The sequence below is a fragment of the Nipponia nippon genome, unplaced genomic scaffold, assembly GCF_047370975.1.
Source record: "Nipponia nippon isolate SJK-2023a ecotype South Korea unplaced genomic scaffold, ASM4737097v1 scaffold_6, whole genome shotgun sequence".
Taxonomy (NCBI): domain Eukaryota; kingdom Metazoa; phylum Chordata; class Aves; order Pelecaniformes; family Threskiornithidae; genus Nipponia; species Nipponia nippon.
The window spans coordinates 28,963,303-28,980,462 of NW_028262380.1; the positions used below are offsets into that span (position 1 = coordinate 28,963,303).

Below are 17,160 nucleotides of genomic sequence, written 5' to 3' on the forward strand. Positions count from 1 at the left end.
TTTAGAGATTCTCTGCCAGGTTGAGAACAACAAACCTTTTATTCCACCAGCAAAAGATTTCAATCAAGTAAACATTCACAGTAGGCTTAACGAAAATTATTTTTACTAGAGAGCATTGTCTGAACAGAACCTGCTCATTTATTTCTTTAGAGATTCAAAAGAAGTGGTTTTCATTTTTAAGATCCTAGTGTTTTGGCACTGCAGGCAGACATCCCAGAAAGAGAAGCAGGGAGACGGTGTTGTGAAGGTTCCCTGTGAAGCACCTCAATAGCCGCTGTCCCGAGTCACCACAGCAGCTTGTTCTCTGTTCACCATTCAACACGCACAAGGAAGGCTCTGGAAGGACATGCTCATTATGCACCACAGTAACCCCCCAACAGATGCAGTAGCGTGACAAGCTGGGCCAAGCCAATGTGCATGTAATGAATACTTGTGTTAGACCAACATGCATCAACCTTCCCTGTACGTCTGCTTTCAGTTAGCCTGTCCATATCTACGTTGTTCTGAGTTGTCTGAAGCACTGCAAACGCACACCCCTGTATACGAACACATATACAGCCATTTTCTTCTCATTCCTGAGAAGCAGAGGCAGTAGGCAATTTTAGCTTCCCTTTCCAGTGCTGCCTATCACCCTACTGATCGTTCCAGCTACTTTCTGCTAGTGCAAAACTCTGGCCAAGTCTCATAATCCACCACTTTACAGGACCTGCAGAGCTGCTCATTAAGCTGCATGGTTGTCATACTCATCCTTGGGCTTTTCAGTTCCCTGCCTTTTTTGGCACAAAACAGTTTTCTTGATGTTGCTTGTTGCTGCTTGGCTCATCTTCTGGCTTAAACTTAACAGGGCATGCAATGGTTGTGTTTGGAGAATGAGTCATTTCTTGATTTTCAAATTAAAGTGCATAACGCATCTCTTCAGTAACTTTCCTACCTGATCAGCGGAGGAAATGAATATATAGACAGTACCACAACAATCAAAATGGGCGACTTCATCCTGAAGTTGCCTTCATATTGAATTCATACCTGAATTTATTTGCTGGGAGATAGTTGATTTGAAGATTCCAGTCCAATCATGACTAAAGCTGATCAAAGTACATGAGCATTTATCAGCTAGCAGCCCAAATAACAAAACCAGACTGACACTTGGCTGTCTCGTACCTCTTTATTCACAAACTTTCACATAAATGAAGCTTTGTAGGGATGAATGCTCAGTGAAAATGGACTTAGATACTACCACTGAGACCTCATCAACAATCAAAATTAGCATCAGATGGAATAAGCAATTAAAATGCTAAGACAATCAGGGATGAGAGAATACCATGTCACCCATGTGGCCAGTCACACATCCCCAAAAGAAAATTGCTTTTCAGACCTTTTGAATGCTTGCTATAAATAATTCATGTCTCCACAGACATATATATATGTTGATATGTTAATACTTGCTGAGCCAATCCAAAGATATCAACAAAATCTTCATTCACAATCTGCCAACAGGTCAAAGTTGGCAGAGTGCATTACTTCTTGTGGATATTTAGATCAGTTCTCCTGACAACTGAATGATTTTCCAAAAGCATAAACATGCTTACCTGCTACCGAAAGACTACAGGCAGTAGATGTGTCAGGAGCACTGTCATCTTTGACAATCCTCCACGTAAAATATACCTTCTAATGCACCACAGCTTTTCTCCTCTGCTTGTCTAAAGCTCTTGAAAGTTATTGTTAATGTACCTGGCAGAAGAACACAGTTCTGAAGACCAGGCTGCCTACTTGTCTCTTAGGCATTTGAGTAAAAGTAAGCCAGTTGTCCTGAGTACTCAGCACTTGGTAGTTCCCATTAATCTCCTTGAAAGCTACCAGGGGGCAGAGTGGAGAGGGCAAATAAAGAGGTGATAACTGTGACCGCTTGAGGTGGGTTGGCCGTGGCTGGACACCAGGTGCCCACCACTCTATCACTCCCCACCTCAGCTGGACAGGGGAGAGAAAAAATAACAAAAGGCTTGTGAGTCGAGATAAGACAAGGAAAGGTCATACACCAATTACCATCACAGGCAAAACAGTCTCAACTTGAGGAAATTAGTTTAATTTATTACCAACAAATCAGAGTAAGGTAATGAGAAAATAAAAAGTAAATCTTAAAAACACCTTCCCCCAACCCCTCCCTTCTTCCTGGGCTCAGCTTCACCCCTGATTTCTCTACCTCCTTCCCCACAGCAGTACAGGGGGACAGGGAATGGGGCTTGCGGTCAATTCATCACACAGTGTGTTTGCTGCTCCTTCCTCCTCAGGGGAGGACTCCTCACACTCTTCCCCTGCTCCAGCATGGGGTCCCTTCCACAGGAGACAGTCCTCCACAAACTTCTCCAATGTGGGTCCTTCCCACGGGCTGCAGTTCATCACGAACTGCTCCAGCATGGGTCCCTTCCACAGGGTGCAGTCCTTCAGGAACAGACTGCTCCAGCATAGGTACTCCGTGGGGTCACAAGTCCTGCCAGCAAACCTGCTCCAGCATGGGCTCCTCTCTCCACAGGTCCTGCCAGGAGCTTTCTCCAGCACAGGTTTCTCCCAGGGTCACAGCCTCCTTTGGGCATCCACCTGCTCTGGCATGGGGTCCTCCATGGGCTGCAGGTGGATATCTGCTCCACCGTGGACCTCCATGGGCTGCAGGGGGACAGCCTGCCTCACCATGGTCTTCACCATGGGCTGCAGGGGAATCTCTGCTCCGGTGCCTGGAGCACCTCCTCCCCCTCCTTCTTCACTGACCGTGGTGTCTGCAGAGTTGTTCCTCTCACATATTCTCACTCCTCTCTTCCAGCTGCAATTGCAGAGATTTTGTTCCCCCTTCTTAAATATGTGATCCCAGAGGCGCTACCACTGCTGCTGGTGGGCTTGGCCTTGGCCAGAGGTGAGTCCGTCTTGGAGCCGGCTGCCATTGGCTCTATCGGACACAGGGGAAGCTTCTAGCAGCTTCTCACCGAAGCCACCTCTGTAGCCCGCCCGCTACCAAAACCTTGCCATGCAAACCCAGTACACCACTGTCTCTCTGTTAGTGCCACATGCATTAGGCATGTGATGTTTTCTTCCATGACAGAACAAGTTTATAAGATTCCCACCCTCAACCTTTCCTTCCAGCTCCTGCATCGCACTTCAGCCATTCAACTTTCTGTTGTGCCAGTATACAAATCTTCACAGAGCTAGGATGAAAATCAAATTGTTAACATTTTCTTGGCTAAGAAAATATCCCTTTGAAAGAAAGGGATATTTCCCTTTCCACCTCAATTGTAAGAGAGACAGGAATCAAATAAACCCCAGGGCAGAACTGTTCCTTAAATAAAAGGGCTGGGGAAGGTGGTGCTGTAATCGCTAAGCAATACTGGAACTGCCTGTGTAACAGCAAGTAGCATCTCTCACCACTAGACAGATACAGTGCACTATGTGCACTGTCAGACCATTATCAAAGCACTAGAAAGTGGGTTTGTTCAGTTTTATACTGTGTACAGATATATGGTTTAATCCATGTGGCACCAGCTTCCAGAGCAGTACAGTTCATGGAAACCATCACTGAACGATAATCGCTACTTGGAGGAGATGTGCTCTAAGTCACCATTGCCACTGCCTTTCTTCTTCTGCTACCTACAGTCATCTTGGGTTCAGCAGGAATGTAATAACAGCAACATTGACCTTCTTTTAATCCTTTGTTTCCTAACAGTGTTTTTATCCTTGAGTGCTGCCAGTAATCACGCAAGCTTGATGCATGCAGAAAGAAAACAATAAATGAAACTAAACACATAGACGGCAAAAAGACTTGTATGGATGTGTAAATCTATGCAGTGCTAATAGTCCTAAATCTAGTAGCTCTCAGCAGCACATAATCTGACATAGAAGTAACATGACTGATCTTCAGCTGGTGAAAACTGGCGTGGCTCCATTTTTGTTGATTAAACCACCCCAACTCGCACTAACTGAGAATCCTCCCTGTCTGCTTTTTTATTAGTTGTTTCAAATGGTTTTTTCCAAGTGGATAACCTTTTCCTCAGCCCCACCCTTTAAATTAGATCTGATCAGCAGAAACACTGTAAATTAACTCAGAAATGAAGATAAATGTTTATGAGGAGAGTTCAATGCCTGTAGAAAATACACGTGACAATTTGGAATTTAAGCAAAAAGACAAAAGCTGAGTAATAAACCAAATCAAAGGTCTGTATGGGCATGTGAAATATCTATCCTGCATTTAAACAGGAGTAGTTATTAAACTGATCTCCACTCTCCTGCAGATGTAAACGCATGGCTTGCATGGAGGTGCATATCTGCCGGTGCAATCACAAGCAGTATGACTGTGCAATAGAAACAGCAAGGAAAAACCTAACAGTTAAACCAGTGCTGAGACACTAGACCATGGCCAAGATGGATCGTGTGTTCTTCACACCATTGTTAAACTCTCCTAAAAGAACCCTGAACTTCATGAGCTTTATGTTCTTCTAATCCCTTGTACAAGAACATTAGGGCTGCCCAGTGGTTCCCTGAACAGCATCCTTTGGAAAGCATGTCAGTTAACAGATTTTACTCAGATTCACAAGAATTACATGCTGCACCATGCTGTCTCCCTGTGCTTAAAGTTCTGTCTGCTTCCTCAGTTCGGTCTCACTTATTTACCCAGGGCCAGACTCTGGCTGGACCATGGATGGATGTGAGGTCAGAAAGCTGCTGCAGACTGCCCCCTCTCCTCCCCGGCTCCCCCTCCACGTGAGAGCTGCAGGATCTCCTTCATCCCTAAAGGGGGGCAGGAAGGTGGCATCTGAGCGAGTCCTTTCCCTGTCCCACGTTGCTTCCAGACCTCTAAACCAAGCAGGCTGGATACACATTTGGCCCTTCAAAAGCTCAGTGCTCCCCAGTGCCTCCACAACAGCTGCGCAGCTCTGTAGCAGTGGTGGAGCACACCAATACTACTGTAGCACACACAACCTGGCCCTCTCTTGAGTTCCCCTGTGTTTTTAAGGGAGACTTACCCCTACTGCAGAAGGAGCATGCTCCAGAGGAACCAGGCAGTCCCACAGATGAATTGCTCTTAAGCCACTCAAAAAATAGATGAACATAGCACTATTTGTGAACAGAAAGGCAGTGAGTCATTACATCTCACAGGGATGCTGTGGAAATTAGCCAAAGACAATCCCTGAAAATCTAAAGTGCTAAGAATTGTTCCTTAATGATACTTACCAGTGAGTAATTTAAGGCACTGCAAATAGCAGCAAAACAACTGTGCTACGCAGGAATGGGAAAAGAGCACAAAGATTCAAAACCTCTCCAGCAGAGCAGCCAACGCAGGGATAATACATGCTTATATTGAGCCAGCAGATTATTTTCATTAAAAAATTACATTTCCAGCTTTTCCGAAGCTATCTTACAGGACTCCAGAAGCTATGTATGGACAGCTGACAACCAGAGAAATGTATATATTTAGGAGGAGGAGAGCATTTTGGCTGCACATGTTCCTTCACACACATTTTCACGTCTTTTCTCGAGCAGTTCACCTTATTCCAAATTCTCCAGCTGCAGATGGGGAGGCCGTATCAGAGGCTTTACACCTGTTTCAGTGTCTAATACCATGATGGCCACTGGAAACTTCTATGTATAAAATCAAGGGATTTTATAACTGGAACTGCTTCATCAGCAGAGCTGGGATGTGCAACAATCCATTTCTCACAGATTAGCATATACTGGGACAGAGGAGACTTAATACTTGGCTGCAGGTTACCCAGACGGCTTGGCACTCTCATGTGAGCTCTGACGGATGTCAGCTTGGCAATTTAAGATGTTAAATCCCCCAGCTGTTAGTTCTGCTGTACCAGGTAGCCTCTGGCAAGGGCTACAGCTGCTATGGCAGTTCACAACCCAGTGCCTTGGCACAAGCCCACTGTCTCTGGCAGGAGCTGTGACAGGCTCTGGACCGGCACAGGCGAGATGCAGACGCACATCTCAGCTGATAAAGGAGCAGACAGAAGGAGGAGGCAAACAACCAGGGACAGTAACATCAAACTGCTGCAGCTAAATCACCCAGTGCTTGTCTGTCAGAGACTCCTGACTGCACACAGCTGCCCCACTCTAGCATCCTTCATTACAAATACAAGTGCTGACCTCACCGCACCACCTAGAAGATAAGACGGGATGCTCTTATTACTCTAATATGCTTAGTCCCTTTGAAGTCACCGGTATCACAATCACAGCCTGACCTTGTGGACTAAGCTTGCACCTGGCTTTCACTCAGCAGAAAAAATGATGTGCCGACAGCACCACTCTGACAATAAATTAAATCCCCATTAAATCCCGAGCATCCCTCAAACTTAAGTGAAATGTGTTTCACTGTCACAGGAGGGGGAGGGCCAGGCTGTGCTCCAATTTGGCAAAGTGATTTACTTATTGGCAAGCTACTATGTGTTTTACAACAGGTCTGAGCAGATTACCAGAACTGTCCCTTTGGTCTCAAAAATCTGTCTCTATGACAACTGTAATGCTGCAGCATGGTTATGCTGGGATTTTGCATAAATGCAGGGATTTTTTTTGCATTTTGCATGCAGGGATCGACACTGCAACACTGAACCATGTGTGAGCCTTGTCAGCAGCACTCTTAGAAACCACTTCACTTGTGTGGGTGAACTGAACAAGCCCACAGAAACCTGAACAGAGCGAGTTGGGGAAAAGAGGAAGATTTATTTAGTTGGCTACAGTATACAAAATGGCAATTCTGCCTTGAGTCCATTGTTTTTATGGCTGTCCCTGTTTCATACAGAAATAGACCTAACACTAAATATATTTAATGCTTTGATGAAAGCGCAAGCCACTTAAAGTGATATTGCAGTGAATCAATAAAATACTCCAGTTGAACCTCTGCATAGTTCGTTGCCAGAAAAAACAACTGTGTTCATACCTAAACATTCATTATCACCTCTGTTGGCACAGAGTGGTCTGACAGAATGAGATTTGAACAGATTTATCACAGCTCCCTGCTTGAGACAAGATTGCATTGATCCAGGGTATGACTGCATTTGAACTACCAAGGATGTAAGAACCTACACCTCAAAAAAAAAGGGCTATTTTTATTAGAGATGAAGAACCTGTCTTAAATCCAAGCTTTCCCAGACAGCTTTTCCTTTGCCTGTCTGCAGGCACCAGATATCTAGTAATTTATTCATGCCTGGCAATAAAAATTCACTAATGAATATGACTGCGCTGGTACGTGAGGCAGCAGGAGCTTTGAGCTGGATCCACTCATGTCTTTTCCCTAAAGTATCCAAAACCACTAAAAGGGCGTCCGGTCTCATCCTGCTTCTTCTCACCAAGCACATCAAATTGCTTCTACAGAAGGCATAATTTCTCCCCTCCCAAATGAGCTCGTTGCTCAGAGTATTCTAAAACCCAGTTGCAAGGCCCCTTCCCAGTTAAAAAAAAAAAAGCTGGAAGGACACCCAACTCTATTGTTTTTTTAAGAGATTCCATCTTTCTGATGTTTCTAACGAGGGCAGCTCCCACCCCTCACAGTTGCTTAGGTTCTGCCACATCTGTAAATTAAGAGCTTCACTCACTCCCCTGCCTGTCAGACTCCCCCTGCTCCCCCATGAGACATGTCGTCCATAAACCCGTGTCCCGGCATGTGTCGCTTCCCACAGGACCTGCAAACCCTGGGAAACAGAAACTCGTTTTCTCCAGTTTCACTTGTCTCTGGTTATTACAGTGTAGCACTGGGAATAAGAGCTCTCTTCTGCTTCTGGCCAATTCCTTTAACTGCTCTAAAATACATACTCAACCTTAAATTTCTTTCGAACTTCTCTCTATGAAGAGAGAGAGTGAGGTATCTGTTCCGAAACTCAGATCACTCAAACAGTGGGATCTTTCTGAGATTAACTATCTGAATGCAAAAGGCAGAAGAGTTCCTGCCTGCCCATCTTGACTTAATCTACCAGCTAGAACTGATACGAGGTTCTTAGCATTTCATCCAATTCACAGCATTCGCAATTCACCAGTGTGCAGGTGGGTCTCCATCCATGGCTTCCTCTGTACTCCCACTGGTGCCTGCTCTGTGACATGCACAAAATGCCTTATTTCACAAGGGCTCTGCCATGGATCAAATGCCATATTCAAGGAACTAGCTCCCACAAACCCTAGCAAAAGAACAGTTAACACCAGAAAAACAGAAAAGCATACTTTATCACAGCACACTCATAAAACAAGCAAGACAGTACTATAAGAAACATTCCAGCAAGAGCAGGAATGGAGATCAGTACACACAGGCTGCTGGTGTGATCCTATACACTGCCCATTGGGACAGCAAAGTGACCACTCTCTGGGCAACACATTTTGCAATTTGAAAAACACTTTAATCATGTCTGAAGACATTCAGATAATACACCCTAGGTCACTCCATATACCCTGTGCAGAATACACACACTGAGCTTGTATCACTGCAAATTCACTCTCTGAAGGATCGCCCATGGAGGCTCTGCAGGCACACAGCAATCTGTAGATCCACATTAACTTCTGCCATAGCCGAAACGCCATCCTTCTGAGCGGCAGAGAACATGCTGGCAGCAAAACAGGAGTGGTTTTAAAGTTACAGCATGAGCATCCACAGCAGCAGATTTAAACATCACGGGGACAGAAAGACTTGTACAGAGCTGTGGAGCTGAGCAAGTTGTTTTTCAGATACTCTGAGAGGCAGATTCACAAATAGGTTGTTGATACTGAAACTGAGAAATTAGCCAAATAGGACTGTATGTTTCATTTTTTTCACATCAAAATTTAAAATGTATTTTTGGCTCATTTTAAATCATTCCTTACTGCTCATCTCTTAAGTCAGTCACTAAGCTAAAATAATTCATTCTTCACAGTACACAGTACACTAGTGTTAAGCCACAGCGACTGCTCTGTTTCCACACTTTGGAAAGATTTCTTTCCCCAGAGGACTATAAACCAGTTATTTTACTTTCACACTGTATTTTTACACTGCACACAAATTTAGAAGTTACTCAGATGCTGATAGTAGAGTCTATATGACTTTCCCTCTTTATTTTCAACAAGATGGATAGCTTGTCTCTATATGGATACATAGATTTTAATAGCAAATACTTGACACTCAATCATTTCAGTGCATGAGCACATGAAATTAGCCAAGTCACCTATCTTGTATCTCTTCAGCACTCTTCTGTTGCACACAGACAAATGCAGAGTTATTCCCACCGACTGCTCTTCCCATTTTAGTGGCACCTCAGTAGGTACCTCAGAGGTACCAATACAGGGCCCAGGCTGTTCCCTGGTGACCGCAGAGGACAGGAAAGCTGGGGCCAAGCCGCTCCCCAGCACAGCCTCGCCAGGTCTCTGTCTTCAGCCTCTGACAGCCCCCAGGCCAGGGGAACAGCAAAAGGAAAAGCTGGGCTTGCTTTTGAAAAATAAGGGTTCATTTAAAGGAGGGGCTGCTTTCTCAGGCAACAGCTGTGCTCTTAAATGAGTCTGTATTTCTGCAGTCACAGCAGCAGGAAGAATAATCTCTGCACCTGGTCATATCGCATTTTTGGAAGAGCTGGCACACTGTGCTTTGAGATAATGCAGTTGTCCTAGGATGTTACAGCCATAAGTACAGTTTATGTATTTACTTGTCTTCTGCCAAGGTGTGTATTGCCGTATAAAACCAATAAAACCCAGAACAAACTGGAAGATCCTGGAACTCATGGATTCAGTGAGAATGAAGCCTTTCCCCAAATGCATCAGAGTTTACAGATATAATAAATCTTGAGAAATTTTCTGTTCAGTGCCTATGCACTCTGTGTCTTGATTTATACTTATGGCTCCTTGACACCGCAATAATACAAATAAACAAAACACAATGCCTCAAGTCTCTATGTGGAAAGACTGCTTACCTGACCTGGCACAACACTAGGATGAAGTAGTTTTATTACGTGGGCAGTATACTTACTTACGAGTCCTCCAGCCCTCAGGAATCTACTCTGCAGAACTGAGAACAGAATTGAGTGTGTCCGAGAAAAAACATTAATGCTTCCTCCGTTAGCTTTCTGCTACCACTTCTAACAAACAGCTTTGTTTGATACTGATTCATCTTCTGCACAAACTTAAAGCAACAAAATTACTCGCAAGAGAAACATCTGTTGGTATGCGCAAACCACAGTGTGTGGGAAACTTCAAGCAGAAAATGTTGAGCATTTTAGTTGTGTTTGAGGAGTTCATTCATACTAATATGACTTTTCACTGAATTCATCTTTTCTGATGATTGGCAGCCCTCAGTTCATCAGGCTTCCACGGAAGGAGCAGCACCAAGTTTCCCAGGCTGCCAGCCCAGATCTCCCTGGCCATGCAGGAGCCACCTGTGTAGAGAGGTGCACATTTGTCTCCCTCAGTCTTTCAAATACCTGTTACCATTGGAGTGCAAGCCTGGTTTGTACAAGGGACAATTGCCCATCAGCATGTAGATGGAAACTGAATTAGACAATGATTCATTTCATATGAGACCCTGGACACCAGGGTCAGGGCTGCATAGCCATAGTGCTGATGGCCAGGGAAAACGGAAAGGCTGCACAGTAACTCTAAGTACAGATCTGAGCTAATGAAGCAGCACCTAAAGGGTGCTGGATTGCTGTCCAGTATATCTGTTCCTGCTGGTGAAGTGCAATTTTGGCTAATACTCTCAATGACTTACTTTTAACTCAGAATACATGGCTAATCTCCTCAGCATCTATCTCCATTCTCATTCATTTATATTCTGTCAGTGCCTATGAATACTAAATTACCGACGGAGAGTTCTTCCTGAGAAAATACATGGTTATTTAACATATTGCCATTTCTAATCCAAACCACACAGAGCATGACTGCCTTATTTGAATTTACGTTTAGGGTCAAAGCAGCAGAACCTGTAATTCGAATATTTCACACACTTACTGTGGGCAGGAATTTGTATCAACAAGATCAGGCACACAGAAAACTATTCAGCATCCCTTGATTGTAAGACCTTGGACCTTCTCCCTCTATGGAGCACCTGCCCCTCCATTAACACCTCGTACTAGTCCACTAATGAGCGTGTGCTGCATGCCTGCCTCCACACAAAACTGCAGATACTAAGCACGCTTTGAATATCAACCACCTAAGAAGTCTGTTCCTTGACTTTAGCCCACAGTTTTAGCCACAGAAATCCCTTACTCGTTCTTTAGTGCTTGAAGAAAAACAGCAGCCATAGCAGTATCATGGACAGCTTGGTGTCCAAGACAACATTCATCTCCTCAATGCAGGACTGTACTCTGCTCCTGAACCCAGTCTGTTCATTGCCCAGGGGAACATGCAACTTTTTAATTCTGATTTTCAGCCCAGGCTGTACAGTCATACCAGACTAGTAAGGCCTAACATTTCTCTACATACCCCTGTCTTTGGCTTATCATTGATTTGCCAGGGTGAAATTAATAAGGCAACATGTTGTTAAAGTGTGATATATGCCTTCTACGCTTCCCCTTTATGCATTTCAGGTCTCCCTACAAAATAGAGATGGATTGATTTTGTGTAGTATTAAAGTCTGTGGATGAAACGTGATGTATAGTTTCCTAGTAGTAACAGAATTTTGCTATTTTCTACCATAGTTTTGCTATTTTGTTCCCAATCACTGCTAGCAGAAATTCAGTCTCAGCAACACAGGCAGCCCAAAAAATGCGGGTAACTTACACTGCTTAGCCCAGCTGTGAACCGCAGTATGTGTCACAGTGTTTAAAATGATGTTGGCTTATCTCAGTGCCTTAGTGGAGGTGCATTTTCTCAGGAGAAGCCAATGCCATCGCAGCTTCATAAGCAACAGGAGTCATTTCTGTAGAACCAAGACCAGAACTCAGTCTGACGCTGCCTTTTTTTTTTTTTTTCTGTTACAGCTGTAAATCTGTTTACCAAGTACAGATCTAGATTTACTTGCCCCTGTGTTTTGGTTCTTTGTAGGACTTTCTTGCTCCTACCATCCTTCACAGTACAGAATTAGTATTTAGCTATGGTTACAGAAGTAAAGCAGATTGGTGACAAAGTTTTAAAATGACAGTCAAATAGATCTAAATTTCATTTTGTGGTCTTGGAAAAATGTCATAAAGAACAATGTGATATTTTTCAGGCAAGGCTTTTTCCCCAGTGGAGTATATCGATTTAGTATGTGCAACTATTTTGCAAAAATATGCTTGCAGAAAGAGTGTAATACATGCACAATACTTGTGTGTTATAAAATATATTTTCTAAAAAAAAAGCCAGTATTTCATTTTCAATAGTAAAAATAGTTGTATTTTTTATTTTAAACCAATTTTGTTTAGAAAAGTACCTTTTTTCATTCAATTACCCTTAATTTTGGCTGAACAAAAATTTTCATGTAGCTCAGTGTAACTTTAAATCTTTCTACAATTGTTCATGAATTGAAAATTCAGCTACTTACATAGTCAGGACAGTGAGCGAGACCACCATGAAAACTTCGTTCTCATTGTTTATCTAAAAAGCCCAAGTACATTGGCCTTGTACTTACATCAGTATTTACCTCTGAAAAATTTAAGCACCTGAATAAAGTAATTAAAGTTTTAAAAGGGTTTTCACTATCTGTCTTGGACAGGGGAACACAATATTGCATAGAAATGTACGGTGTATGTGCATAACCCATGCTGGCATTAGTAAGAAACGTGCCGTGTCCTTATTCACCTACAGTCCGTCCGAGCCCTGCTGAAAACAGAGGCCCTCCTGCCTTAAACAAGAGCAGGTTTTGGCCTGACACGACGGAGCCCAAACCAGATGGACCTGGATTTCAAATGCCTTTTTCACCAAGCACAATGGCTGTATCTAAAATTGGGGCAGTCTGCCTGGCAACAAAATGGGAGCACTTAGAAGTAGATCTTAATTAGTCAAATGAAATAAGTGCTCAGGGGCAAGATGTGTTTACAATACGAGCAGACAAAACTATGTACCATGCAATATTGACTGAACTAAATTAATTGAATGCTAAGCAGCTGGACCTCTGTTGCTAATGTTTACATAATGTGCTTATAAATAGTGTTGTTCTCTTTTTAACTTTGTAAAGCAACTGAAGTCAGAAAAAACTTCCAGGATTACGGCTCAGACTCGGATAGCCATGTATTGTCCAGAAGCTCCAGCTGGGAAAGTAGTAGGAGGAAACCGAAGGGTGAAAAGGGTGATTTGCATCAGACTTCTTACAAACTCTACATAAAATGTGCTCCTGACAGCACTGCAAGCAGGTTACCTTAGTCTGGTTCGTGTGAAGATGTGGAAGTCCTCTGAGTTAGCAAAAGAGGTGAGGGACTGCAACACTGGGCTTCCAGAAGAGGTCAGGTCTCTCTCCACATGCCGAGGTCTGTCACCCCCAGTCAGGCACTCCCAGCCTATGCTGCCAGGATCAGAGTAGAAACAATTTGTGATCTGCATTTTGGTGCTCCCGAAGATGGATTTTTTTTTTTCCTCCTCATGAAACCAGGGGGGAAAGAAGGGTAGAAGATAAAAAGAAAGGGGCGGGAGGAGGGGAAGCAAGCAATCCTCACCAGAACAAGTCAGGAGCTTTGGTTCAACTTTCTGCAGATTGAGATACAGCTGGTATCCAGCATAAGTGTCCATTCAAAAGGAGAAGCAGAAGGGGAGGAGGAGAAAGCTCAAAACAGATTCAGGAAAAAGGCATCTCAGAACAAAAGCAAGAGAAGATGACTGGGACTTCTGACACTTGCTACTGGAAAGAAACAACCCTTCTCTTCCCAGCTCCGAACTCTCAAGGACAGTCTGGTACCAGCAGCAAGTGAACCTGGATGCAAGGCAAGAAAACTACTGGGGTTAAACTCCTTATGCATAGCCTCTGCCCTGATCGCTGTTGACTAGCCTTTAGACAAGAACGCGACGGTGTGACTTCAGAACTTTGCGAGTTCCAACCCCACAGGAGAAGAGGATTCAGGCAAAGAAGTGAAAAACGTGGAAGCAGTTGAACAAACAGATCCAAAGCAGTTGTGACTACCAAAGTAACTAAAGCACCATTTTAAAACTTCATGCTTCAGAGTCACTCAAACTAGATTATAAGATGAGAAACTAGCTAAAGGTCTGTAAAAACTAATGTATGATGACTGTACTTATCAGGGCTGATCTGTTAATCGCAGTTGTGCATCTGTACGTGTTATGTGTACAATTACGCAAGTATCTAGTTTGCACAAAAAGACACCAGTCAGGAGCACATACTGCACATTTGCTTTGTTAAAAAAGTTTAAAAAGCAATGTCATTGCTGCTAATTTTGAGAAAACAGGTCATCAAAATATCTCAAGTCCAAAGTTAAATCACTGGCACTGCTTGTTAAACATTTGCGTATAAGAGACCTCTGAGTTTTCAGTGACATTTTGGCCACTGAGTTACTATGGGCAAGTTGCTTATTATTACCTACAAAATGCGTGGGCATGAACAAGGTTTTCTAATTGCAATTTAATTTATGTGAATTACACAAAGATGTGTAGAGTCAGAGGCTCTCAACATCAGGCTAAAAATCATCACTCCAGTGACGAAGGAAAAATATGAGTGGTAAAGGTGAAAGACACGAGACGGGCAAATCTGGCTGCAGTGGAACGTGTCAGACCCTTAACTGCTGTACTGTCTCAGGCCGAACATCTGTCTCACCCATCATCTCATCTGACAGTGGCCAGCAGCTCACATCTCTGAAGCTAGAACAGAGCATAGGATATACATGCTGATATTTCCCCAGTGAACTCCTCCAGTAAGTGTTCTGCACTTTGCTACCTCAAGTCAGAAATAGTATCATTGTGTTTAATAACCTGGATAGATTTTTATTCTGTATATGTATGAGAGCGTCTGAACAAGCATAAACTTCTGACACTCACGTCACCTTGTGCAATGAGTTCTGCAGTTTATCCGTACATTTTATTTCCATTTATTTCTTTCAAACTAGCCACTAGACATACAATTTGTTGCTTTCTTGGTCTGGAAGTGTGAGGGATTGTGAATAATCATGTCCCGTTCAAGCTCACCATGCTAACTTAGGATCTTACAGACTTTTGTTGTAACATTCCCTCAGCCCCCTTACCTCCAAGCTGAAGAATCATGACTCAGTCAGTCCTTCTTTCAGTGGAAGCAAGTCTATCCTTAATCATCTCAGCGGCCCTTCTTTGTAGCCGACTAAGTACAGCTGGTTTTGAGAAAGAAAGAAAGTTGCATATAATAGTCAAGATATAGCACAACATGAATTGGAAAGCATATGAAAATGCAAACAAAGAATTTTGCATTTGCTCTCCTTTCCTTTCCTAATAATTCCTTGGTTTGTTTTTGTATAGGTAATGAGAATTAAACTCTTCTTAGTGAACAGGAGAAAAAGTAAAAATAGCAGTATGCCTTATAGGAGGTACTTTTGGACATGAAATCCATACTGGGTAAAACATATTAATGTATATTTCTGATTGTGCACTGCATTGTATTTATTTTAGGCTCAGCAGGTCCTTTGACATCACTAGCATAACCCAGTAGAAGGAGACAAATAAACCGGTAAGGCGTTTTCAGTACAAGCCTGACTACTTATCCAGAAACCTTCGATGTTTCCATCTATTGAGACTACAGTGATACTGAGAAGTCCTGCTGTGTTAGCTATTAAAGAGATATTAAGCAAAACCAAACAATTCCTCTCCCAAAGGACTTTAAACCTTGTATCAAGTCTCACTGGCAAATGAGATTTTAAAAAGTTAGAGTGGTAAAAAATGATAACAAGTAACAATGAACCAATATTCAGGGTTTTTGCACAGTAATGCAAGGTTATAATTCACTCTCTGAATTAGATAAGGATGTTGCAAGACTGACTTTATGCCGTAATAACATTTATTTTCTGCTTCTAATGGATAGGAAGTGATGTCTCCAACTGGGATGGAACAGATTGCCCCATATGTGAAATTTATTTTTATTTGAGAAACCTTCTTAAATAACTGACAATTTGTAGTACTCCAGCAGTCTAACCAAGTTTTCATTTGGGTCAGTATTGCTTAGGCTAAATTCTGACTCATATCCCCAGTTACAATCTGCTATCTGCCTATAGAAAGTATTTCTCAGTGAAAAAAAAAGTCGCTTACAGATAAAAACACCCACTCTAACACAGGTGGCGGGAAGCCTATTCAAGCAATTCTATCAGCCTTAATGTTAACTAGTGACATTGCTTTCCAAAACACATCTTCAGATCTGCGGTGCCCCGTTCACATGTTGGGTTTAGGCTGACATAGCACAATAAATTTCCCACTGTATGGACCACCTCGGTGGTGTGTGGAAGAAATGTTTTATCTTCTTGTTTGAATACAGTCATAGGAATAATAACTATGTCAAACAAGAAAAAATATACTGTAAGAATACATTCAGCAACAAAGACTAAGTTGTTAGGAAAGGGACGATCCAGTAGTGATGGAAGAAGGTTGGGTTCCAGCCTCATGTCCTTACAGAAGGCCAAATGATTTGGGGGCACACAGGGCGGAAATAATCTTTTGAAATGCCCTATTTAGACTCAGATACCAAAGGCAGAGACCCTGTTGCTGGGTGCTTTGGAGCTGCCTGCCCTGGAGAATCAGAAGGGAAAAGGGGCTACATTTGGACATCTCTGTGGAAGTGGTAATAATAGTAGAACTATGACTTTATTTGTTAAGTTAATGTAGTACAGATCTTTATTTATCCCAGAGGTGTTTCAAATGGTAAGGGCTGCGGTGGAAAATAAAACAGCCTGGTGACATTAACATCTAATACATTGCTAACCTCAGCTATATCACAATGTCAGCAACATTTCTAAAATATTTTTGTCTGTGAACAGCAAGATGTATACATAACCTATTTCTTGTCGTGCTTGAATCTAGTTACTTTTTAGAACTGTGGTACTTCTGCCTGAGTGTTCTCATTTAAACTTTCAGCTGCTGGTCCAGAAGAAAAAAAAAAAAAAGTGCTGGCACATCATCAAGGACTGCATTATCTTTTCTAGACATTATTTTCTAGGAAGCAGAAGTTTACTATCTGGAGCTGGGCAATTAAACATATCTTAATGGTTTTGAAGCTGGAAAAGAACCTAGCAAGCAAACAAAGGCTTAAATAGATCAAATAATTTTCATGGGAGCTTTATTAATAAAAAAAAATCT

The 17,160-nt window shown here is 42.7% G+C and overlaps 1 protein-coding gene across 3 annotated transcripts in view; it reads left to right on the forward strand.

Moving 5' to 3' along the window:
• GABRB1 (gamma-aminobutyric acid type A receptor subunit beta1) overlaps positions 1-17,160 on the forward strand; it is a 148,320-nt gene that overhangs the window by 106,378 nt on the left and 24,782 nt on the right. The window lies entirely within an intron of this gene.